The 9,908-nt window shown below is 26.3% G+C and overlaps 1 pseudogene; it reads left to right on the plus strand.

Moving 5' to 3' along the window:
- The first annotated feature begins 2,108 nt into the window (after positions 1–2,108).
- LOC114190671 (albumin-2-like) lies at positions 2,109–3,115 on the plus strand (annotated as a pseudogene).
- Positions 3,116–9,908: the final 6,793 nt, after the last annotated feature.

A 9,908-nucleotide genomic window follows, 5' to 3' on the forward strand; every position in this document is an offset into this window, starting at 1 on the left:
TTTTGCTTTCATCTTATTGATAATAATTCTGCATAATTTTTTATCGTAAAATTCAATAATCGATATTATTAATTTTATTTGCCATGACGTATGTGAAATATAAATTTTTTGCTTAAATGGTATGTCTTAATATGAGGAGAGGACCATCTATCCCTTCAAATGAAGATTTTGTGCACTCTAATGGCAAGCAAAACTTCTGAAAACACTTCTTTACAACTTTCCCAAGACATTATTTAGAACGAGGAAGAACGAGTTTTTCAAAAAAAAAAAAAAAAAAACATATTTAAACCAATTTTAAACTGAGTAAATGCTGTTTGGTTAAACTTAAACTAAAGTGAAGTTATTGCAATGATTTTTGTTTCACTAGTACACAATTGGATTCCAAAATAAGACAGGTAAAGTGTATCCAAAACATTTTCTTATCTTGTTATTCCTTTTCTAACTTCATTATGAGCTCCACAACAATTATTACGAGTTGATTTTATTCACGAAATTTAATTTTAATAAAAAATAAAAAATAACGGTATCAATATTTCTCACATATATGAATTCTCTTCCTTAAATCAATAATTCAGTAGGTCTAAATAATAGAAGATACTAGAAAATCATTTATAAAAAAAAAGTTAAATATGTTTTTGGTCCTTTAAGTTTAAGTGAATTTTAGAATGAGTCTTTTTTCAAAATTTTATATAAATTTAGTCATTCATCTTTAGAAATGCGTAAATTTAATCATTCTTACCAAAATTTGTTAAGTTTATTTGACATTTTAAATGCATTTTATGATAATATTTGAGTTAACATTGAAACGAAAATGTGTTAAACTGTGTAAATAATTCAAATACTATCATAAAATGCACTTCAAATGTCAGATAAACTTAACAAAATTTGATTAAAAGGACTAAATTCATACATTTTTAAAAATGAATGACTAAATTGGTCAAAAAATTTTAAGATGAACTAATTTCAAATTTTAGTGAAATTTGAGTGACTAAAAACATATTTAACCAAAAATAAAATAAAATACAGTTTATACACACAAAAATAGTTAATACACCTCTCTACCAATTTATGGGTGCCAATATATTATATCGGTAATGGCTTAATTACCAATGGACAAAATACTTCGTTAACTAACTAGATGATATCACAATAACTTTTGTCTGAAAACGCGAATCAGAGCAAAGGCAAAGTTAGTGAAAACCCAACCTATGGTGACCTTGTCCTAGCCCAGCCACGACGTTTAGGGTTTCTGCCGGTCCTAAACACGCAAGAAAATAAATAAAGATTTATATAGGTCTGTCATTGATATAAGAAGATTAACTTCATTATTTATTTAATTTCTTGAAAAATAATATACAAAAATATTATTCTGTTGATGATTAGTTTTTTCTTAGTTTTACATTCATAAATTCATATACAATAAATGAAACATACAAATTTATTTCCAATTTACCGTATTTTTATACAGAATTCTGCAGTTAACACTTTGGGCGTATTTATTTAAGAAGAAATACGGTGTTATAGCTTCAATATCAGTGGCAACAGAGAGGACAATTATTAAATTTGTTTTTTCCTCTTTCATCATATGATCACATTTCCGTCACGTGTTTAATGTGGTGTTATAGCTTCAATATCAGTGGCAACAGAGAGGACAATTATTAAATTTATTTTTTCTTCTTTCATCATATGATCACATTTCCGTCACGTGTTTTATGTACGATAAGTTCATCGCAATATTTTTGGCACCTTAAAGTTGATTTCACTATTTTAATAATGAAAAATATAAAATATATATATATATATATATATATATATATATATATATATATATATTTTGTAGTTAAAGATTATAAAAAAATTATTAAAAAAATAATAATTGTTCTCAAAACGAAAAATATTTTGGACACCCTTCTTAAAAAATAACGTAATCATAACTAAAATATTATTATTTTCCGGTTTTTTATCTTTTTTTTGTGAAAGTCTCAAAAATATCAGAATCTTTTTTCCATTCTACAAGAGTGTGTATATGAATAAATGTAAAGTAAAAGAAAAAATAAATAAGAGAGTAAGGATCCCATTTCATAACAGTATAAATAGGTGCCTCCGAGATGAATTTAAATAAGCAGACTCAAATCTTTGTCTCTTACACCTTGTTGTTGTGTTAAGAAAAATGTCAGACACTGTTTATATCGATGCCGCATTGCCTTCATCAAAACCATTTCAAGTCTATTTCTTCATGAAAAACAAGTATGTGAGACTGTATTACACTCCCGGAACATCAGGTGATGAACTTCTGACTCCTCTGGAATTAGTTAGTACTGGTTTTCCATCACTTGCAGGAACGCCATTTGCACAACAAGGAATAGACTGTTGCTTTAACACTGAAGGAAGTGAAGCATATATCTTCTCCGGCAAGAACTGTGCCTACATAGACTATGCTCCAAACTCAGGAAACGACAAGATCCTTCAAGGTCCTTCCACGATTGCTGAAATGTTTCCCGACCTAAGAAACACTGTGTTTGCTGAGGGCTTGGACGGTGCATTTAGGTCAACCATAGACAAAGAAGTTTACATATTCAAGGGAGAGAAGTATACTCGCATTAAGTATGATACCAAGTTGCTTAACGAAGACATTCGTGACATCACCAAAGGTTTCACTGTTTTGAAAGGTACGATCTTTGAAAATGGAATCGATGCGTGTTTTTCTTCTAATGTGGAGAATGAAGTTTACCTTTTCAAAGGAGATGAGTATGTGCGTATGAAAGTCACTCCACATGCGGGTAATGACGAACTTGTGGGTAATGTCGCTCTTATCGTTGAAGGTTGGCCACCCCTTAAAGGAATTGTGCCAGTCACCGAATGAAGGGATTTACTCTCATCAATATGATGACCAGCTTTAAAAAACATGTTACAAATAAGGTTTTCATTACCAAAGTTTGTTTGTTTTTCTCTTTAATATGTGTAACATTAGGATTATTGGATGCTTCTTACTTTTCCTAATGTAACAAGTCTCTGGATGTTTCTTTTCCTTTCTGTGAGTGGTTGTTTCTTTCCCATCTTCATGTAATTTGTGTGCTTAATTATAAATGTGATGTGTTGTTTATTTCTTTCTGTATGCTTCATTCCAATGTGTAAGAATGTATCTTCCAGGATAAGAACACAATCAGAAACAACCTTCTTTTATCAAGATATATAACATGAAGTAAATCACACTACTAGATGTATTAGTTTTAATAACATTTAAAAAATGTTGTTAAAGTCTAAGAAAATGATGTCATTTACAAAGGTAACATTTATACACATGTTGTGTATAGCAGCACATGTACCAAAAGGTTTCAGTAACATTTTTATGTATTATTAGCATCATTTTTTAAAATATTATCAATTAATATCCTTACTAACATTAGAAAAATATTACAAATTTAATGTTTTTTAACACATTAAAAATGTTACTTATATATCTTCTAATATTTAAAAAAGGTTACCTATTAATTTTCTAATATTTAAATAAATGTTATTGTACCCTTGACCGATCCGAACTATACTCAAATCCCACTCCCAAACATGCCCCGATTAAGACTGACCAGTCCCCCACGTTGAAAGCCTAAGCAATCAACCCCTAATCTTTTGGGCGAGTTGGTAGTTATCCTAGATCCTCGGTAACCTTCGCCCCCAATCCCCTAGAAAGTCGGACCATCACTAAGGCTGAGGGAAGATAAAAGGGGGCGAATGGTACTCAGTTGGCAGGACGGACGGAGCAAAAGCAAGAGAGTAAAGAGACTTATTCAGTTCTTAGAGATCGGGAAACTGAAAAACTATTTGTTGAGGTCTCCTCGTCAATCCGAGAACAGTTATCAATTATCTTGTTTTATAACAATTAGAAAATTTTACAAATTGTCCTTTATGATATATATATATATATATATATATATATATATATATATATATATATATATATATATATATATATATATATATATATTGGACTTTTTTTTTTGACAATGAACTCTTAAGCAAAAGGACAATTAAAAAAAGTTGTCCTTAGTGGACAAGATATTTTTACCTATTAAAATTTAGTATTTGTTATGATCTTAAAATTATGTGTTATTTCGTTTTAATTTTAAATCAGAAAGTTAGATTAATTTTTTTTAGTAGTTATGGCTATCATAGTTTTCATTATTATAATTTTTATTATTACATATAATTCTTCTTATAAATTTGTTAAAAAAAATTTATAAGAAAAAACTTTATTTTACTATTTTTTCTAAAAATTTTAATTGACAATTATTTACTACAAAATTATAAATATTGTAAATATTTTTTAACAATTTTTTTTTATATGTGTGCTTGTTTTATGAAAATTAGAGGTCACTCTCGTATTAACAGTATTAGCTCCATTTTTGGAATTAGACTAAAAATTTTAAACAAACTTTTGAGAAAAATAGATGTTTTTCCTCAATGCAAAGAGACACAAGCAAAACATCAAAACGAAAAATTTTCAAGCCTATGTTTTAAATTCGAGCACAAGACTATGAATGAGGCAACTTTTAAATCATAAAATTCATAAGTATGATGTCAAATAAAATGGTTCCTTTCATTTTCATGTCATGAACAATATTTTCAAACTCTTGAATCTTGTTAAAAATATATTTATGGTTTAATTAGTAATTTGACCCTATATTTAACGCTTTGAGAGAAAAAAACTTAATAAACTTAACAAAATTTGGTTAAAAGCACTAAATTCATGTACTTTTAAGGCTGTGAGACTAAATTGAGTCAAAGTTTTAAAGAGTGATTAATTTCAATTTTCACTAAAAAAATAAAAACATATTATATATATATATATATATATATATATATATATATATATATATATATATATATATATATATATATATATATATATATATATATATATATATATATATATATATATATATATATATATATATATATATATATATATATATATATATATATATATATATATATATATATATACACACACACACACACGAAGAAGGAACTGTTGAAACAACCAAAAATTATTATAAAAGTTAAAAGGTCACATTAAAATAAGGCTTAATTAAGTTGTAAGCATAAATTTGAAAACCTTTGCATAGTTTTTTTACTACAAAAAGGTTTCTGTAGTTCATTGAATTCTAAAAACTTAACTAAAAACATTTTTTACTTCATTAAATTCTAAAAAATTTAAATTATTTTGGTGTTATTAAAACACTAAAAAATTTTAATTGAATCTTATTTTATTTTTTATTAATTAGATCATACAAATGTTAAGTGAATGAATATTCTCTTATCACTTTACTTAGTTTTTTTTTATAATTAATTTTATAGTTTTATAAATATCAAATATTAAATATAACATTACCGAATCCTAGCATAATGTCAATTGAGAGGTAACATTACATTCAGTAAGCAATTCTATAAATGGTGATGACATTAAAAAATCGCAATGGCTTTATTGGATGAAAAATTATACTGTAGAAGCAAAAAATGTATGACACTTAGGAAAGGATTTATTTATGAATATCATAGCAAGGAGATGAAGAAATAATATTAAGTGTGATACCAATTGTAATATAACTTTAAAGATAAAGTTTTTGAAGTCACTATTATATTTTAAAAAATTATGAAAAACTGTGAAGTTAAAGTGTTAAAATATGGTATACGAAATAGTATTTTAAAGGGTTAAATCAATTCATAGATTCCTATTTTTGTAACGTAATCTATGAATTCCTACTTTTGTAACGAAATCTATGAATTCTTATTTTTGTAACGAAATTTCAAGTAAGTCTTTTCTTTTTTATTTGACTCAATTGAGTCTCTATTTTATAAAATTCGTTGCAATTAGGTTATTTATACGAATAGTACTCTAACTATGTTAACTATGTGTCACGTGTCAGCACGTGGTTTTTTTTATTTTTTTTAATGTTTAACTTTTTTTATAATTTTAAAAAAATAAAAAAAAATTGTCACGTGTCAATCTGATATTGTGCCACGTGATAGAGATAAAGTTTTTGAAGTCACTATTATATTTTAAAAAATTATGAAAACTGTGAAGTTAAACCGATAAAATGTGGTATATCAAATAGTATTTTAAATTGTTAAATTATTTCAATGTCTTAATTTTTGTAACGAAATTTTAAGGTCATTTCTTTTTTATTTAACTCAATTAGGTACTATTTTAGAAATTTCATATGTTGCAATTAGGTTCTTTCTGTTAGTAGTATTCTGACGGTGTTAATTATGTGTCACGTGTCGGCACGTGCTTTTTTTTATTTTTAATTTTTTTTTATAATTAAAAAAATTCGTCATGTGTCAATTTGACATTGTACCACGTGACAGAGAAAACATGATGTGGCAGTGCCACGTATCATTATTGGATTGAAAAGTCTCAATGCAGCCCTGTATTTGTTATTTTGTCTCAATTTCGTTCCAATTTTTTTAAAAATTATATCAATTTCATCTCTATATCAAATTTAATTTTTATATAAATTTTACAATGGTATTTTTTATTACAATTAATATTTGTAACAAAATTCAGTTTATTTAAATGTATATTTTACATTGAAATTTATTTAAATATTGTTTCAAATATTTATATATCAATAATTTATAGACAAATGTTAGAGTTAATTTAAAAATAACAACTTTATAAATTGAATTGTAAAATTTTAAATAAATATATTTATTTTAAATTGTTATAAAATTGCTTTAAAATTTATATTTGAATTTATAAAGTTTTTATTTTTAAAGGAATTCTAACATTTATCTATAAATTAAAGATATATAAATATTTAAAACAAAATTTATAAAAATTTAATGCAAAGTATACATTCATATAAACTTAATTTTGTTAAAAATATCAATTATAATAAAAATACCATTGTAAAATTTATATAAAAATTAAATTTGATATAAGGATGAAATTAATTTAATTTTAAAAAAATTGTGACCAAATTGAGACAGAATAACAAATACAAAGAATGTATTAAGACTTTTCACATCCCAAGAGTGACAAATGGCACTATCACTGCCATCACGCTGTCTCTGCCACGTGGTATAATATCAGATTGACATGTGCCAATTTTTTTTAATTATAAAAAAAATTAAAAATTAAAAAAAAACATGTGAAATTAAAAAAAAGGTATAAAAATTAAAAAAACTAAAGGGTGAAATTGGTATTTTGAAATATAGACACAAAAGAAAGAATCTCTTTATATATTGTTATATATATACAAAGTAGATTTGATTTTTTAAAATGTTTTATTCTTTTCATAATTAAGAAACTGAACAATTTTTTTTTTTTTTGAAAACAATGTCTCGAAAAGTATTAACTATTTCTTATCTATTTTACAATCAAATTGAAAAATCAAAATTTACGTAATTTTAAAAAATTATTTAATTTTTTTAGATGAACACGATAAGAAGTGATCTTGATTTTACATATTTACATTCAGAATGAGAGATTAGGTATTACGTAGTTTTTCGAAAGAGTTATTCATTTAAAAAGTTATATTTTATTTTTGAAATTTATTTTTTCAGTAGTTTTGAAAAAAAAATGGTATGGAGTTCTAAGAGGATACAATAGTTACATAAATATCCATACCTTTATTTTGAAGACAGTGTGATGCGAGTGTCCATATAAGTACCCAAAAAAAAACATAGAAAAGCATCTTTTCATTTTAATTTCTCTTTTGTATTTTTTAATATTTATTATAAAAATGTTATTTTATTATTATTATTTTAAAACATACTTTTTATTTTTATTAAAAAGTTGGAATATATTTGAATATATGAAGTGCTAAATAATAAAAAAAGGCCGAAGTGTAAATAGTTAAACATGTGAACAATGTTATTTAAATTGTGCATGTGGTGTTTGTGATCCCATAAACAAATGCTATGAGCTTGTCGGCTTCTGTAACCTTATCCCAACTTCTAATACATTAATAGTTCACTGTGTTATTTAGAACGTGTGTGCTGTTTCTCTGATCACATGAACTTAGGTTGCTTCTTTCATAGTTGGTTGGATGTTTTGATTTGTAATATATATATATATATATATATATATATATAGCTTCTTGCTTCTGAGGAATTTTTCAGCTGTTTGCAAAATAAAGATTTGTGTGATCTCTCTTCTTTCCCTCTCTCAGTACAAAATTTTTTATAGGTCCTCCAAGGTGATTAAGTAGGGTGGAATTTTTTTCATCTCTTATATAGTATGATAAAATATTTCGTTATATCTATCCTTTAGTTTAAATAATTTATTGTCAATATTTGTACGAAGTTTTTTTTTTTTTATCACGAGTGTATTATTTTATTAAAATATAATATATTTTTATATAAGGCTAATGGTTGGTGAAAGAGTTGGACCCTTGTGCTCTTGAAACGTAGGTGTAGTCACATAGGATGAGTTTGCAGCTACTGACTTTGGCTTGTAAAGAACTTAATAATTTTTTGTTGCACAAGCTCTTTTTAATGGGTCTCTCTGTAAAGAAAGAAAGGTGAAGCAATAAAAGCAAAACGTTTCTCTCTGAAACACACTTATTTAGCTCATTCAGCTTACTGTCCCTATAAAACCTAAAACTCAACCCCACCTCACAACACAACACTCTTCCTCCTCATTCTTCTCATTTCATGCACGCTCTCAACAATTTCAAGGATCTGGATATTAGATATTAGGCATAAAAAGATTAAAAACTATGATAACCAGTAGTTTATTTTTGTTTAGTTTCTAACTTTGTTTCTGTTTTGCAGGTATTGCTAATTAGGCTCTGTTTAGTTTACTCTTTTTAGTGGAAGTTTCTAACCAAATAAAACATCATTCCACATCTCATGAAATTCTTTATGGCATAAGAATTTTAGTACAAATAAAGTTTCTAATGATTTTCATATCCTTTATGGTTGTATACGATTAGTAGCATTAGACTAATTATCTATATGAGTGTCAAGTGAGGCTGTTTGTATGAGATTTTGACAATGATCTCTAGAATACTTATAAATACGCATGATCAATTAAACACAACATAATGATAACAACAAAGACTTACGAGGGTGTATTGTGATTGATAAACCACTAACACACACTAAATGCTTGATTCATATGACTTACTATACCAACTACACTTTGCATTAAGTTTTTTAATCTAAAACTAGTTCATATAGTTTGTTATACTAAATCTGATGCATTACATCTTTCATAAGATCCATAATTTTCTTTCATTCTTTCTATCTCATACTGTTTTGTAATATGTGACGGATTGTTGTAAAAATAATTTTTTTTTGTTATTGCAAACATATGAAAGTTGTGTTTCGATTTGACCATTATCGTTGCAGCAGTTTCGATTTGGTCATTTACAAAAAAAAAATGATCGATGGTGTGTTATTACTAATTATTCACCACGGGTCATGGAAATTTTAGCCCATCTCAAGGTGTGTTGTACTTTCTCCAAAACATACCTCTCATATTCTTTTACCTTGTTTTCTTTTATTTCTCCTCTATTATTCTGGTTTACTCACTCTTTAAAGAGTATTTTTTTGCTAGTTCTGAGATACTTGCAAAATTTGGGAAGTATTTAAAGACGCTGAATCTTCATGCCTCATGAAGTTCCTCTAACGTTTTCGTCGGCTTTTACAACAAAGAAAAGGGTAAGGATCCCATTTCATACTAGGTGGTTTGATGTTTTCCTCATAATGAGTTCAGAATATAACATTTGCTCACGATCTTTATGCAGAAAAGAAAAAGAAAAAAGATAGACATAGCTACTTTTTTCACATGTACTACAATTATGGTTTCCAATAATAGAGAAGAGTAGAGTGAAGCAAAGAAAAGAAAAGAAAAGAAAAGGGCAAGGATCCCTTTTGATAACAGTATAAATAGATGGCCG

Source organism: Vigna unguiculata, chromosome 7, assembly GCF_037176805.1.
Source record: "Vigna unguiculata cultivar grain cowpea cultivar isolate G323 ecotype 2 chromosome 7, ASM3717680v1, whole genome shotgun sequence".
NCBI lineage: Eukaryota > Viridiplantae > Streptophyta > Magnoliopsida > Fabales > Fabaceae > Vigna > Vigna unguiculata.